This window comes from Orcinus orca, chromosome 12 (assembly GCF_937001465.1).
Source record: "Orcinus orca chromosome 12, mOrcOrc1.1, whole genome shotgun sequence".
In the NCBI taxonomy this organism is placed as follows: Eukaryota; Metazoa; Chordata; class Mammalia; order Artiodactyla; family Delphinidae; genus Orcinus; species Orcinus orca.
In genome coordinates this window covers 29,760,694-29,776,574 of record NC_064570.1, presented here as the reverse complement: position 1 = coordinate 29,776,574, position 15,881 = coordinate 29,760,694, and the positions used below count along the sequence as shown (strand labels likewise).

General features: G+C 39.9%; 2 pseudogenes; both read left to right on the top strand.

Annotated features, from left to right (window-relative positions):
- Window positions 1–15,881, top strand: part of LOC101282775 (ADP-ribosylhydrolase ARH3-like) — a 107,989-nt pseudogene that overhangs the window by 17,491 nt on the left and 74,617 nt on the right.
- Window positions 10,118–11,010, top strand: LOC101283288 (40S ribosomal protein SA-like; annotated as a pseudogene).

The window sequence follows — 15,881 nt, the reverse complement described above, 5'->3', positions numbered from 1 at the left end:
CTGAAAAGCGGCTTAGTGAGTGAGGGTACTGGAATAATGCTATATCTAAGTCAGTTGGGACCAGCAATGGTCATTTACTTTTCGTTTTTCTTTTTTTGTTTTTAAGACTTTTATTTTTTTAAGAGTAGTTTTAGGTACACAGCAAAACTGAGAGGAAGGGACATAAATATCCCATATACTCCCTGCCCGCACAATGCATCACGTCCCCCGCTTTCAGCATCCCTCACCAGAGTGATGCATTTGTTACAATTAATTGATGAACCTATAGTGACACATCATCATCACCCAAAGTCCATAGTTTACCTTAGAGTTCACTCTTGGTGTTGTATTGTTTGCTTTCAAAAATAGCAACTGGGTGGGGGGGGGAATGATATATTCATACACCAAACATTTTAACTTAAAAAATATGTACAGACATTCCATTGTCATCTTTTGATGTAGGGCCAGAGTGTTTTCTTGACATACTGGTCTGCTGATTAGAGCTCTCCAGTATCTTTCATAAGCAGCATCCAAAATGCCTTCTTTACAATTTCCACTTGTATTTCTTTAAAATGTAGAATGATCTTAAATATACATATGAGGCAATCTACGTGCAGTACTTTCTAGATTATTGTGATCTTTTCCCCTAACCTTCTGTAGTTTTGTCACTTAATTTGGCAGAAATTGTTTTTCTACTTATCTTTCCAAAGAATTTCACTTAGCTTCCACAGAGATAACAACTCTTTGTTTTTGCTCTTAGGCTTTATAAGTTTACATAATATTTATTAAATTACAAAATTCCAATAACTATTACAATGGTCACAATCAAGTTTGGCAATAAGTTTATGTGGCTTTTGTTAAGCATAAAACTCAGTGTACAGGTTTCCGAGATGTAGGTTGCTGTCGAGAGCATTCAGAGTGCTGTGGATATCAGTCTATATGATTAACAGAAGGAATGGATAGTATGGTGAATTAATCTGGCAAATCAGTTAATGGAAGGTCATTGAGAGAAGTTCTATTATAAAAACAGTGGTATTAATAATAGTAATAGTAACTGATATGTATTGAACACTTACTATGTGCCAGACATAAACACATATGTATATTATCATACCTCATTTTCACTCACAAACATCCTTTGAGGCATGATTTATAATTAGCCTCCTTTTACGCTGGAGGGAATTGAGACTTCCAGAGGTTAAGTCACTTAAGGTCATACAACTTTCAGTTTGGAGATAAAATTCAAACCCAAGTCAGCCTGATCCCAGAGTCAGGAACCAACTTTTAGCTTCAAAAGCCTAACCTTGGCGAGAGGGTTCATGCTGTCCCTTTCTGGAGATCTCACTTGGCCTGACATTGATCTATAGGACTGGATCAAGGGCAGAGACTCTGCAAAGCAAGCAGTCACCATAACAAATAACTTGCATGTGTGTCTTAGATCAGAGGACAACTCTATAAAGCTTTTTTAGAATATGATGAAGCATCATGTAATTAATATATCTAATGTCTTAAACTAATGAGTAGATTTGGGTATTTTGAAGCAAATTTTGCTGAGAATATTATTTGAGCTAGAGCCCAGGCTTCAAGGAGATAAATTCTTATCCTCATTTCTGGACACTCTATCCTGGGATCCCAAAACCAGGTATTTATCATGCTGTCTCCTTCGTGGTGCTTTTCTTTGGTGTGATAAATGCGGCTTCCTGGAAAGGCTGCTTTATGCCAGCCTTGAGGCAGAACACTTTTAGCTAAAAGAAAAATAAACTGGCTTCAGAAAAAAAAATCATTGTCAACCTTTTAATCCTTCCTTTTCCATCTTCTTTTTCCTGACTGTGGTACCATGCATAGTTCAGTCTTCAGGGATCCATTGTTCATTTCTGGAAGAGCGTCAGGTGACCCACACGTGCACTTTGAGTGCCTTTTACATGCTTTGTCACACCCATATTTGTACGTGATAATTAATCGTGCATGGATCAGTCAGCTACAACACTGCCCCAGGTTATCTCTGCCCCCCACCACCATTTTCCTCCCCCAGGACAGCAGGGTGGATAGCTTTGCCAAGGTGTCATTTGGTAATAAAAGATTTTTCCAAGATGTTTTCTAGTGAGCTGTGGAGCACTTACAGCGGTCTGTACCTATTTTCTTGTCTTTGCAAGCGAGTAATAGCATTTACTTTCTTTGAAGTATAATTATGCCCGAAGAAGTCACTCTATTAATTTGGTGGCTCTAGATTTTCTGAGACTTTACTTTTGAACCTGCCCCACTGGAAATCCGTTTTCCTAATGATAATTTTGATCTGACCAAAAAAAACCCACCAAGCTGTGTAGCTTCTTTGTTGCACTGGTAAGAGTAATCAGAATTATTCTGTAAAGTTTTCAGTTCATAAAAACTTGCTAGGGAAGTGAGCAACTTTGTTTGTGCCTTAAACTCGGACATAGATTGGCCGTGCCGTGTCATTTGAAGTTAAAAATTTCTGAATGCCAGAAAATAAGCAGCTGCCACAAGTAGGTCCAAAGGGAATAAAAATACTGAAATTTCTCTTCTTTCAAGCCTGTCTCTGGGTGTCTGTGAGACAGTATTAAACATCAGTTTCATTTAATTTCAAAAACGTTAACTTTATGGTTAAATAGCCGTCACGATGAAAAGAAATTCTGTCATTGTTTTTCGCATTTCAGGGCTGCAAATCAAATTGAATATCAAGAGTGGATGGGAAGCTTGCACATAGCTTTGTAGATGGACAAACTCAAACAATTTGCAGAGGGCACCAGAATTTGGATAATGGCTTACATGTGTTTTGTAAAATAAATGCTGCTTGTGTAGTAGACCAGCAGCCCTCAAAACTGTGGTCCCTGAACCAGTGTAATAGCATCACCTTCATCTGAGGAAGGCAAATTCTCAAGCACCACCCAAATCATCTTATAGCAGAAACCCTGGGGAATTCCCTGGCAGTCCAGTGGTTAGGACTCGGTGCTTTTGCTGCCGGGGCCTGGTTCGATCCCCGGTGGGGGAACTAAGATCCCACAAGCTGTGCAGCGCAGCCAAAGAAAACAAACAAACAAACAAACAACCTCTGGGGGTGGAGTCTAGTGATCTGAGTTTAAACAATCCCTCCAAGTGATTCTGTATACTAATGTTTGAGAACCACCGCTGTACACAATTATTTTGTTTGGAAGGAAATTTTGGCATCCTCTCTCCAAACTCATCATTTAATAGGTAAAGATTTAGGCTCAGAGAAGTTATATAGTTCATCTAAGGTGGTGTTTCAAGTTGCAAGAAACAAAGTCAAACAACGATTTAGTTAATGGACATTTTGTGTGGTGTCACTGATACCAAGTCTTAGAATCTATTGTGTGGACTCTGGCATCTTTTCCACTATCTCTGTTATTTCTAATACTTCTGACTAAAGAAGGACCTTCTCTCTTTCTACCTCATGGCTTCTGCTTACATCTTTTCTTGCCTAACTGCTTTTGCTTAATGCCTTTCCTTTCCATTGGTAGTTTCGTTTTGTTTTGTCTTGTTTCTCAGGTTCTGCATAGTTCACGGCCTGTATCCCACTCTGTGTATTACTATTTAAAGTCCCTAAGAGATGATCTGGTAGACATTATAGAGTTCTTCCATTAGGCAGAGCTCTAGTGCCAGACCATCTCATTCATTCATTCATTCATTCATTCAACAACTGTTTACTGAGATTTTGTGTCTGTCATTATTCTGGACTTTGGAGACACAACAAAGAAGATAAACAAAATATTCAGGTCTCCACAGCTCTTAAATCTGGACAGAAAATAGACAAAGGATAAATATTTACAAGTCCACAATCTTTTATCTGCAATTCTGAAATTCAAAAAGCTCTTCAAACTGAAAGGTATTTCCTAACTCAGTTGGCAGCAAAACCTGACCTGACTTGAACTTCTCTGGCAGCAGAACGTGACCTGGGGAAAGATGAAGCTATTTGTAGTCTTTGTTTATCCCTCTTGGTATGAATTCCCGTGAACTGCATTGAAGAAATGTTAATGTTTGCTTATGAGGAGCTGTCACAAAACTTGATGGGAGTATGCCATAAAGCCTTCCTAAAAATTCTAAAACAATTAAATTTGGAAGCATAGATGGTCCCAAAGGTTTTGGGTAAGGGATACAGATCTGTGGTCAGGGTTGCTAAGCACTATGAAGAAAAATTATCAAGGGAAAAGGATGAGAGACAAACACGGAATGCTATGTAGATCATAAACATTAATGATTGCTGTTGTCCTCAGCATGCATCCAGCTCTGGGAGCGCTCACTAACGTGCAGGGAATGTAATCACCAGTACAAGACAGAGGGGCTTTTGCAAATAAGTTATGCAAAAAGAACATGCTAATTTTGAAACTTCTAATCCATTCCCACCAAGTAATTCCTTAAATACAGTGGAAAATATTATTAAAATTATGGCCTGATGTAGTAGGACATTAATGCTTTTAAAGCATGTAGAGTCCAAGGAGATGGATTTAAATGATGCCCTTCGATAGTGAGGGCATACATATGTTTAGATAAATGTTGACTAAGTGGATTAATTAGTGACATGGAGAAGAGATTATAAAGAGCAAGGGAATTTGAATTATCCCTCTGTGTGTGTGGTCCAATCTAAGCAAATTTGTGACCCTTTTTTATATGCAGAAATAGCATATGGAAATCTCCTATGCATTGTTAGCGATAGCATCAGTCTTGCCAACTTCAAATTCTGTGCCACTGTTTAAAATTTTTTCTCATCTTACACTGCATGCAATACAGTCTCCACCTGCTAGGAAGTATTGTTACTAAGCTGTTATCAACATGTTTCAAAATATAAGTGCTGTTGACTCTATTGCCTTTCCTTATTATTTTATCTTAAGTGTATAAGTTGTAACAGTATCTAATGTGCACTGAACTGTATCATAAGCCCAGAATAAACTTAATGAATATTAAAGGATGGATATGCATCTTGTCATAGGCTGGATTTAAACTTTTAAGTGATTTCTGGCTTTTTAATCTCTAAACATTTTAAATAAAAAGTTATGTTTGGCAAAGGATCATGCATTGAGATCTACAAAATCACAGTGCTGGGTGAAAAGTTAAGAATTTCTTCATCATCCCCCTTGGCACACGATCACACGATCTCTGCTTGGATGCTCGAAGTAGTGATACTCAGCCACCTCTATTTATTTTTTACCACTTCGTTTTTGCTCTATGTGGAGTAAAATATATTAGCAAAACTGCTCGGTTGTGTTTTCTGAAGTTACAGAGACTGGTCTACTCTTCCAATTTTTGATATATATCACCATAGTCTATCATCATCTTTTCTTTGCCAAGTTGTCACGAAAATTAGTTCGTGTAACTTTTCTTCATAGCTCATGGTTTCTAAACTGATTGGTCTCCAGTAGACACTTATTTTGTATTGTCTATTTAAAGATGTAACACCCAGATCCAGGCATTTAGTGTTGTTCTGATCCACATAGAATAGAATGACACTAAAAGTTTTCTACCTCTGGAACCATACTGTTACTTCACAGTCCTGTTATATATTTTCTTATTTATGTTCTTACTCGGAGCTGTTGTCTTTGGCACTTGCCTGGCACCTTGCTTGGGCTGCTCTGTATCTTAGAGTTTTTTACATCCTATCCTACAGATTCATGCCTGTTGGTATAAGTGGTAGGCAGAAATCAGCCAATTTACTAGTACGTTGGTAGGTTGATATGATGCTACATCCAGGAATAGTTCCAGATTAACTGGAAAAACTCTGATTACATTAATTGGAATTTTAAAAGCAGGATTTTCATTCTGTTTTAGATTTTGAGGGGTAATCCAATAGTTAACCGCACTGTTCACAGTATTCTCATTACTGTGTACCCTACATTTATTGATTTCAGAAAGTGTTGGTGGGGATCCATGTTCAATATATTAAGCCCTGAACTAACAAGTAATAGCTTCAAGTAGTGTTGATGCATAAAAAGTTTTCCGAGAAAAAAAAAAACACCTACCTTATCTTTGTATTTGTTTTCTAGAATTGACCATAAGGATGTTAGAGGGTCTGTTTTTTTTAACTTATGTGGTTAGAAGAATGAGTTACAGTGTTGATTACAGATCTCCATTGCAGACCCTCAGTTTATGAGGTTAGAGAGTGATTTATAATGTTGACTATAGGTCAGATTGTCTTTGAGAAAGCTGTGCTTTCAACACCACAGGATTAAAAGGAAGAACCGAAAGGAAAAACAGTATATTAAAAACGACTCTCCTCCCAGCTCCTATTCTCAAACCCCACTCTCCCCAATATCCTGGTTTATAAACCAGTGGAAAATTGATGCTGGTGACTGATGGTCTTTGCCTCCATGTGCTGACTGCCTTCCCTACCGTTTTACTTTTCCCAAGCTTCTCCGTCTGTGCTTATAACTTTCACTCATGCTGGTTCTATCAGGATTATTAAACTGGCTGGGTCCTGCTTTGTGGTCTCTTCGAAAGGAAACTCATAGCTACAGCCAAAGACAATGGAGGAAATGTCACTTTCCTGGTTTTAGCACCACATTGCTAAGGGAGTTACACTGTGTCATGAAAAATGGGTTGGTTACCCGATTTCCAAGACCTCACTCATGGATGTAGCCCTCAGGAAATATCAATAAAGGCAAGAATCCAAGAAAGCCATATTCAACTCCCCGAAGGGAGTCATATTTTTAAGATAGTAAACTTTGAAATGTATTTTGTATGATCCTTTTAAACATTATAACTGATTTCCTGATTGTAGAGAGTGAAGTGGCCAAAAACACAAATAAAAATACAGAAGATAATAGTTTGGAGAAACTGCCATTTAAGTATTCATACTGACTGGCTGTGGCAATAATGTGTACTGCATACTTTTTCATAAATTAATTAGACATTTATTTTAGGTTTTAAATGGTCTTAACTTTTATTCCAACCTCTTCCCTCATCCCAGAGTTTTCAAATTGACAAAAACTTTCTTAATTGTATCTCTACCTAACATGGATAATTTAGAAATTAGAAATTCTAATTCATCTGGTATAGAACCAAGTTACCAACATAAATGGGTGATATTATTTTTCAGAAAAATTATTCTCCTGGGAAAAACCTATTGACAATGATAAACTGCCCAGATTTTATTCTTATAGTAGGTAATATAATCAGAAGATTTGGGGGAGTCAAGTCCTTAAGAAATGTAAAATATTTCTTTGGAGGAGTCTAATTATTGACAAATTATAAGGATCTTCAAATGTGCCCCACTGTACAAATAGGCTGTATTTCCACTGAACTTGCCTAATGACCTTGTAAACTAAAAAATCCCCAAAGTCGAGTGGTTTTTCAGTGTCAGCAACACTAAGTAGATAAAACTTGAGTCACATAAGAACTCCTTAAGTGTGTATATGTTTTTCATTATAATAATTTGCTTTTTAAAAGGCATATCTGTATTAAATGTATATGTGAAACAGAATTGCCTTCTGGAAAGGGCTAACCAAATACTGAAGTGTAGGCCAGAGATGATCTTGAGGTGTGAACTCTGGGTGGTAGAGGACATTGCAGGAAAGGCCAATCACCAGAGGGCTAGAGTGGCATTTGGAATTATTGTTGATTGTCCCTCCTACCAGTTTTTAGTTTCTCTGATTCATTAGGTAACAGAGTGAAAATTTTTATTTAGATCAGGGGATAAAAGATCTGTGGCAACTCAAACATGGGCTAGATGTCAGTTAATCTTTGTTCTATGAACAAGTAGCTCATTAAAAGCAGTGAACAGGATTATAATAGAAATGTGTGCTTTAGCATCAGACTAAAAATCTTGCAGCTATCGAAATGAATCTTTCTAGGTAGTCACCGTGTTACTTACAAGTCTTCCCTAGTCTTTTCATCCAACTGGAATTTTCCACTTAGAACTCAACACTTTCTCTCTTCCTACTTCTGAAAGCAATGCAACCCATTCGTAAAACCAAAACCAAAACCAAAACCAAAAAAAAAAAACAAACAAACTTCTATAGTTTTGATACTTGCTTATGCCAGTGTAATGTAAGAATTTTGTTTATTCCTAACATTCAAGTTCTCTATTTAGATCAGCTTTGCTCCTTTCCATCATTGCCTTAGATCCCAGTTCTGGGTGGCACAGGCACCAAAGCTTGGTGCAAGCAACAGTGAGGATTAGGGGTGGGCAGCGGTAGTGGGTAAGGGAGGCTCAGAAATGGGCCATTAGCCGGGAGCTAATAGACTCTCAGGTCAAAGTGACATTAAGGAAGTGAATCTTTTAACTCTTATGTCCCCAAATCTCCTCTCTTCCTAATTGTTTCCCCACTCTGGGAGAGGGCCAGTTATGAGACCAAATCCAAACAGGGACAAGATAATATAGTAGTCCAGGTCCCCTCCAGCCATGGAAAACAATGGAAACTCAGAGGACTAAGATGGGAGCTGTCCAGGATTAAGGTGAGGGGTACTCAGTGTTAGAGGCAGAGCTGGATCCTTCAAGCATTTCTTTTGGAAACTGAGCTTGGAAAAAAAAAAAAAAGAGAACAGGACCTAATCCCAAAGTTTTGTGACTTGGATAACAATGTGGGAACCATGAGGTATTTGGATGGGTAGGAAGGAATGTGGCTTCCCTGGGTAGCTGGAAGAACATACAATAACTTCTGAACATTGTCAAAACTCCTCATTCTGGTCCATGGTTAGTTCCTCTCCTTCCATGTCTCACTGCAACCCCAGAAGTCTACCAGATAATTCTTCTGTACACTGATTTCTGGATTTCTCCCTTGACATGGATGCCAAGATGCTGATTTTTATTAGAAGAATTACAGTCAAGAAATACTGCCGTATTTTCCTCAAATACCTGAATAATTTTAAGGTAGCAAGAGGCCACTAAGAGAACGGTTTTATTCTCATTACACGTTGAATTAGGGAAGGTAAGAAGGGTATGTATGCCCCCTCCCCAATTATTCGTAACTGAGGTCCTGTGTTGAACCTTTCTTTCAAAACTGCTGCAACACAAAAAAAGTGCTACCTCGCTTCATCCTCTTACCCATCTTACCTTCCCTAGGCCTTTGTCACCCTACCTGGATTTCTCCTCAATGGCTTCCCTGACTCCAGTTTTGCTACTCTCCAAGCCAAACTGCATTTCTGCTAGACAGGTAAATTTCCTAAACCTCTGTGATGACCTATATGGGAAAAGAATCTAAAAAAGAGTGGTTATATGTATATGTATAACTGATTCACTTTTCTCTACAGCAGAAACTAACATGACATTGTAAATTAGCTATACTCCAATAAAAATTAAAAAAAAAATAATCTGGGTTTTGGGGAGTGACCATCATAGTGCTCCACCCTGGGAGAAGAAACCAACTTTATACATTTGGAGAAAGCAACTCAGTGTCTTGGTTTTGTGTGATGAATCTGCATGACACAGCTAGTTTCATTACTGAGGCTTTGGGCTCCAGCTGGCTCCACTAACAGGCATTCTGAAAAGGTTTTTCTAAGAAATTAACTCCATGGAATATTGAGGCCTGTCACCTCTCTGTTGGTTCTAATCTTTCTGACATGATTTTACTTGCCAAGAGTATGCATGTCAGTTTTATATTCATCACTTTGGTTGAAAATGTTTGGAGCAGGAAAACCAATTCTATGGCCGGGGCTTTCTAGGTGCATGGATTTCAGTGGCCTCAGATGGTTGCCACACCATAATTCCTGCAAGCTCCCAAGCTTCTTGTCCTTGAAGTTCTTTAAAAGCAAGCCTCAAAACCCTAGGAGATAATGTAAGCAATTGGTCAGGCTTCTACTGTCCCCTCTTCTTGATCCTAAACTAAATTAGCATGATCTCATTTATTCTCCAACTTTTTATTGACAGCCTATTATGTATCAGGTTTACCCCCATGGAGAACACAGGGTAGTGAGAAAGTCAAATAACCAGACTGACAATAAAATAAAGCCTCATACATACCATGACAGGTGCAGTGTAGGTTAGGGCTCTGGAGCCAGACTGCATTTGAACTCTAGCTCTGCCACTTACTGGCTGTGTAATGTTGGCCAGGTAACTTAACATCTCTGTGTCTCAGTTTTGCTATCTGTAAATGAAAATAATAACAGCACCGCCTTTCCACACTACCCAGACAGGGGTCCACATGGCTTGTTCTGCATTCTCATTGTAACTTAAAGGGAAGCTCTCACAATGTCCAGAGCCCTTGATGTCCTGAAAATGAAGCAGCAGGATGTCCTCATTCCTTGCAGCAGGAACCTACTTAGGTGGCACCAACCTTGACTCCCAAATGGAACAGTACATCTACAAAAGGAAAAGTGATGGCATCTACATCATAAATCTGAAGAGGACCTGGGAGAAGCTTCTGTTGGCAGCTCGTGCCACTGTTGCCATTGAAAACCCAGCTGATGTCAGTGTCGTATCCTCCAGGAATACTGGCCAGCGAGCTGGGCTGAAGTTTGCTGCTGTCACTGGAGCCACTCCTATTGCTGGCTGCTTCACTCCTGGAACCTTCACTAACCAGATCCAGGCAGCCTTCCGGGAGCCAAGACTTCCAGTGGTTACTGATCCCAGGGCTGCCCACCAGCCTCTCACAGAGGCCTCTTACGTTAACCTGCCTACCATTGCTCTGTGTAACACAGACTCTCCTCTGTGTTATGTGGACATTGCCATCCTGTGCAACAACAAGGGAGCTCACTCATTGGGTCTGATGTGGTGGATGCTTGCCCGGGAGGTTCTGTGCATGCGTGTGGCACCATCTCCCGTGAACACCCATGGGAGGTCATGCCTGATGTCTCCTTCTACAGAGATCCTGAAGAGGTTGAAAAGGAAGAGCAGGCGGCAGCTGAGAAGGCTGTGACCAAGGAGGAATTTCAGGGTGAATGGGCTGCTCCAGCTCCTGAGTTCACTGCTCCTCAGCCTGAGGCGGTGGACGGGTCCGAAGGTGTGCAGGTGCCCTCTGGGCCTATTCTGCAGTTCCCACTGGAGACTGCAGTGCTCAGCCCACCACTGCTCAGGCCACTGAATGGGCAGGAACAACCGCTGAGTGGTCTTAAGCTGCTCTTCCACAAACTCAAAATGGAAACAGGTTGATGGAAAATAAACAGTTTCTAAAGAAAGAAAATAATAATAGCACCTAATTTATAGGATTATCTTGAAAGTTAATTGAAATGATGTAAGAAAAGTGCTTAGAACAATACCTGGCACAAAGGAAGTACTCGGTAAATATCAGCTAATATATTCCAGCCCAGAGGAAAGGTGGGGTGCAGTGAAACAGAGCATGGGCCAGCCGATTATTGTTGCTACAGACTAGTACATATGAGAGTCTGATAGCCAGAGTCCACTTTGACTGGTCATGGCATCTGTCCTGATTGGCCAGTACGTCCATTTTTTTTTTTTTTTTGCGGTACGCGGGCCTCTCCCGTTGCGGAGCACAGGCTCTGGACGCGCAGGATCAGCGGCCATGGCTCACGGGCCCAGCCGCTCCGCGGCATGTGGGATCTTCCCGGACTGGGGCAGGAACCCGTGTCCCCTGCATCGGCAGGCGGACTCTCAACCACTGCGCCACCAGGGAAGCCCAGTATGTCCATTTTGATTGGTGGAGAATTAATTGTGCTGTGTGGGTTGTTTATTATTATTTATATCATCCCAGAGTCTAAATCATTGGTCCTGAAACATTAATATGCACTAGAATAAGTGGAATGCTTGCTAAAAATGTGGTTTCTTGGACCCCAGCCCAGAGAGTTTGATTCAGTTAACATGGAGTGGACACAGAAATATTTTATACAACCACTGCAGGTCTGCTGTCTGAGAAACTCTGATTTGGAGGGTCAGGGAAGGTCATCTAGAAGAAGTAACATTTAAACCAAGATGTGAAATTCTAGTTCCTGTAGGCAAGGAGATGGAGAGAACAGAATGGAGTAGAAGATTATTCTTCTCAGAGGGAACATTGTGGGCAAAGGCACAGAAGTTAAGGGAGAGAAGTTCAGAACGGCTGCAGTACTGAGTACAAGGGTGGAAGCAACGGGAAAGGCTCTGGTCATAAAGGCGTTGTAAGCCATGGATTTTTATTTTATCTCTGGGACAATGAATAGGAAATCACATATTTTAAGGAAGGGTGACAGGATTGTATTCACACACCGGAAGAGCTCTGGTTTTGTGCAAAGGGGAGAAGTCCAGCAAGTCAGAGACAGGAGGCCAGCCAGTGGGTTCACTAGTGAAGACTGTTACCTTGACAGGTGGCCTGTCTTCTGTCCTCACTCTTGCAGTTGGCACTCTCCCTGACTCCTTCCTCTCTTGACCCCCTGGACCTCTCTTGACTCGCTTAGCCACTCAGGTCTTATTGGCTTTCTTCACATCAGGTGTGGCCTCCCTGCTCCTGTCTCTGGCAAGAAAGATGCACTGGTCTCAGTGCCTGGTCATATGGGTGCCTGAGGAAGAAGAGAAAGAGGAGGGAGAGGGTGGAAGTGACTCTAATGTAAGATGTGAGAGGGCAGGTCATGTCCATCTCTTTGTGGTTACAGAAGTGGCAACGTGTAGCAATAGCGTCTAGGGGAGTAGTATATAGTAGGTGCTCAGCAAATACTTGCTGAAAGAAGGAGAGCTCTGCCTGCAACAGTGGACCCATCCGTAAATACCCGAGGGTAATTCTAACTGCTACAACCTTGTCATTGTCAATTAGGAGTCATTTTAATTCATACTTTCTTCTCTTTTTTTCTCCTTATTCTTTGCATATTTCCTAACAGGGAAAGGCGGTTGGACATCAGTTTTTCATTAGTTAGTCAACCTCAAAATATTGTTATTTTAGCGATGCATGTTATCCTGCTGTTGTATCTTGGGCTTTTTGGAATTACTTTGCCAAAGCAGAGAAAGTACAAATCCTAGAAACCTGTTACTCTCTAAACTCGCTTCATAAACCAATCCAGAGTCATTTTCCACAATGGGATTGAGAAAGAAAGAACAGTCAGTAAAGAAGCGTAGCACTTACTAGCTTACCCTTCAGATCCCATCCTTCAGCTAGCACTTTGGTGCAGGATCCCAGGAGGGCAAGAAGTAGAGAATGGGGGTTAAATAAACTTCAAAACTGCTATAATTTTCCAAGGGCCATGCTTTGAAACCCTGGGATTAGTCCCTGGAAAATCATTTATTCAATTATTAAGACAAAGTTATGGATAATGCTTTTTCCTCCACCTGACTGGATATTTGCTAAAGCTGAGTTGTACCCATTGACAATAGGGATTAGGAGGCTTTCGCTATTAAGTGCCAACTGTGTTTAATTGTTACTGCAAGAAAAATAGAATTTACTAGTAAACTGTGCAGAATTTGAAACAAAGTACCCTTTTTACTTTTGTAGGAATGTGGATGCTAACCAAATGTGTCCGCATGGTTTCAATTAAGTGGAGGAATGTTAAATGTAAAGCTAAATTGATGAAAATAACCAAACTTTCTGACAAACCTATAAATTGGAGTCTAGAACTCATTGCCCGTACTGTATGGCAGCCAGAGAAACATTGCTAGATCATCAATTTTTACTTAATTTTTTGAGTTAGTTTATACTTGAAAAGAAAAAAGGAGTGCTAGGCAAGTAATTTAAATTCTTCCCAGCTATAAACAGAATATGCACATTGGATGTGGACTTTATTCTTCACTGTATGCAATTGAACTGATTGTTTATTCTTTTAGCAATTTCCCCAGAGAAATTTTCGGAAACCTAAGACAAAGATTTCAGGGAACTTTCATGTCAACATTTTGGCAAATGATCTGGCAAAATGCTAGTCACTGAACTATTTTTCTAAACTCCTCCGACTGCTCCATAGCAATCCTTAGTCTTTTAAAATAATGTTTTAATTTTCCTTCCCTCAAATTTTTTTACTCCTTCAAGTTGCTGTCATGGTGAGATGACAGTGTTCTCAAAAAATTATGAGTTTGGAGAAAATTCCAAATTTCTTGCTGAAGACAGGATAAAATTACACAGTCAGAATCTAACTCTGTGCACGTTTCTGCATATGTCAGAAATTTCTACTATAGAAATTTACCTCTGAATACATCTTTTTATTTTGTGGGAAATGGCAGGAAAGAAACTGTTTAAACAAAAAAAAAATGTGGAGGCTAGGGCCATCATCTTTACTGTTGTGATCTTCGTGTGATGTGAAATGGGCTCTCCTCGCTGAATCATGGCCCAGGAACACTGTCCCCACATCTTGGTCCCCATCGCCCTACAGATTCAGAGGCCTCCTGAGATCCTCTTGCTTAGGAAGTAGAACTGCCGCCAAATGTAGGGCGGAGTCTCTTGGTTTTCATGGCCCTGGCTCAGGTTCAGAGATTGCCAGATGGACCCTGTGTTCTAATTTGGTGCATTCCCAGCCAAGGGCCTATTCACAACCTATTTTATGCTGTAATTTTAACAATTTTTGTTTTTAATTAGATGATCATTCAGCACATGTTTTTTGTGACCACTCAATAAGTGTTATTTTTGCCAAATTACTTTTTGGGCACTGTCATGAAATGGCTCCTTTAAATGCTTTCAGATCAAGTTTTCAAACCTTTTTTTCAAACCCACCCAAAATTTTAAATCAGACATAATTAAATGTATTACATATTTACATTAGACTCTATTTCAAATTTTCACTACCTATTTAAATGGCATCCAGAGGGGGAAAATAAAGTAATCTTGTTTGAGAGTAGGTAACACAGTTTTCCCTAAATTTACCTTTGGATCTAGTTGTTTCTAATGGTTCTGACTTTACTCAATTAATATTGCTGCTACCACCCCATTAACTGCTATATTTAATATGTATTAAGGTGCTCTATTGATAATAAAGTATTTGAGCATTTTATGTAATGATAACCATCCAAAAGTTGTATCATCTGCACATTTGACTAGCTTAAACCTCTAAGGTATTCATTCACATCACAGATAAAAACGTTGAGCATTTGAGTTCTGTGATGAGCCACTGAGCATCTCCCTCAAAGTTCAGCTGATCTGAAAATACTTATTGTGCATTCTCTGCTCAGCCTTGGGATGCAAAGATAAAGAATATTACATGGTCTCTGCCCTATTTAGAGTTCAATAGGGATGTTAGTAATGCGCTGATTGATAAATATATTCCAGCCAGCAATGAATCCATTTAGTGTTGTATTCCTTAGGTCACATTCCTGATTCTTTCAATTTATTAAGTGCCTTCTATATATCAGGCAATATGATAGGTCTTGGGAAAAAATAAAACATGGTCTGTGATCATTATTTCATCTACAAATTTATCCTGAAAGACTGTATCAAGGGTTTTGCTATAATCAATATCCACTATGCCAGTTGATTTAGGATAGTTTCCACCATGTGGCTTTACTAAATTCGGATAGCCATAGCTTGTAGAGAGCAAGCCTAACTCTCAAGTTTAGGATGGTATCTGAAGCTTTCTGATACTCTGTCTCCTTAGGCATCCCTTTGACTTTATCAAGCTCTTTTGTAGGTTTTATATTTTTCTTATTACTTTATTTTTAGAAAACTCCATCGTATATTTGTATTTCCTTTTTTAATATATACATTTATTTATTTAGTTTTGGCGGTGTTGGGTTCGTTGCTGCGCACGGGCTTTCTTTAGTTGCGGCGAGTGGGTCTACTTTTCGTTGTGGTGCGTGGGCTTCTTATTGTGGTGGTTTCTCGTTGCGGAGCATGGGCTCTGGTTACGCTGGCTTCAGTAGTCGTGGCACGCAGGCTCAGTAGTTGTGGCTTGAGGGCTCTAGAGCACAAGCTCAGCAGTTGTGGTGCATGGGCTTAGTTGCTCTGCGGCATGTGGGTTCTTCCCGGACCAGGGCTCGAACCCGTGTCCCCTGCATTAGCAGGCGTATTCTTAACGACTGTGCCACCAGGGAAGTCCTGTATATTTGTATTTCTCATTCATCCTTTCTTCTCTAGTCTTTCAAAGCTCCCTGCTCTCCAGTT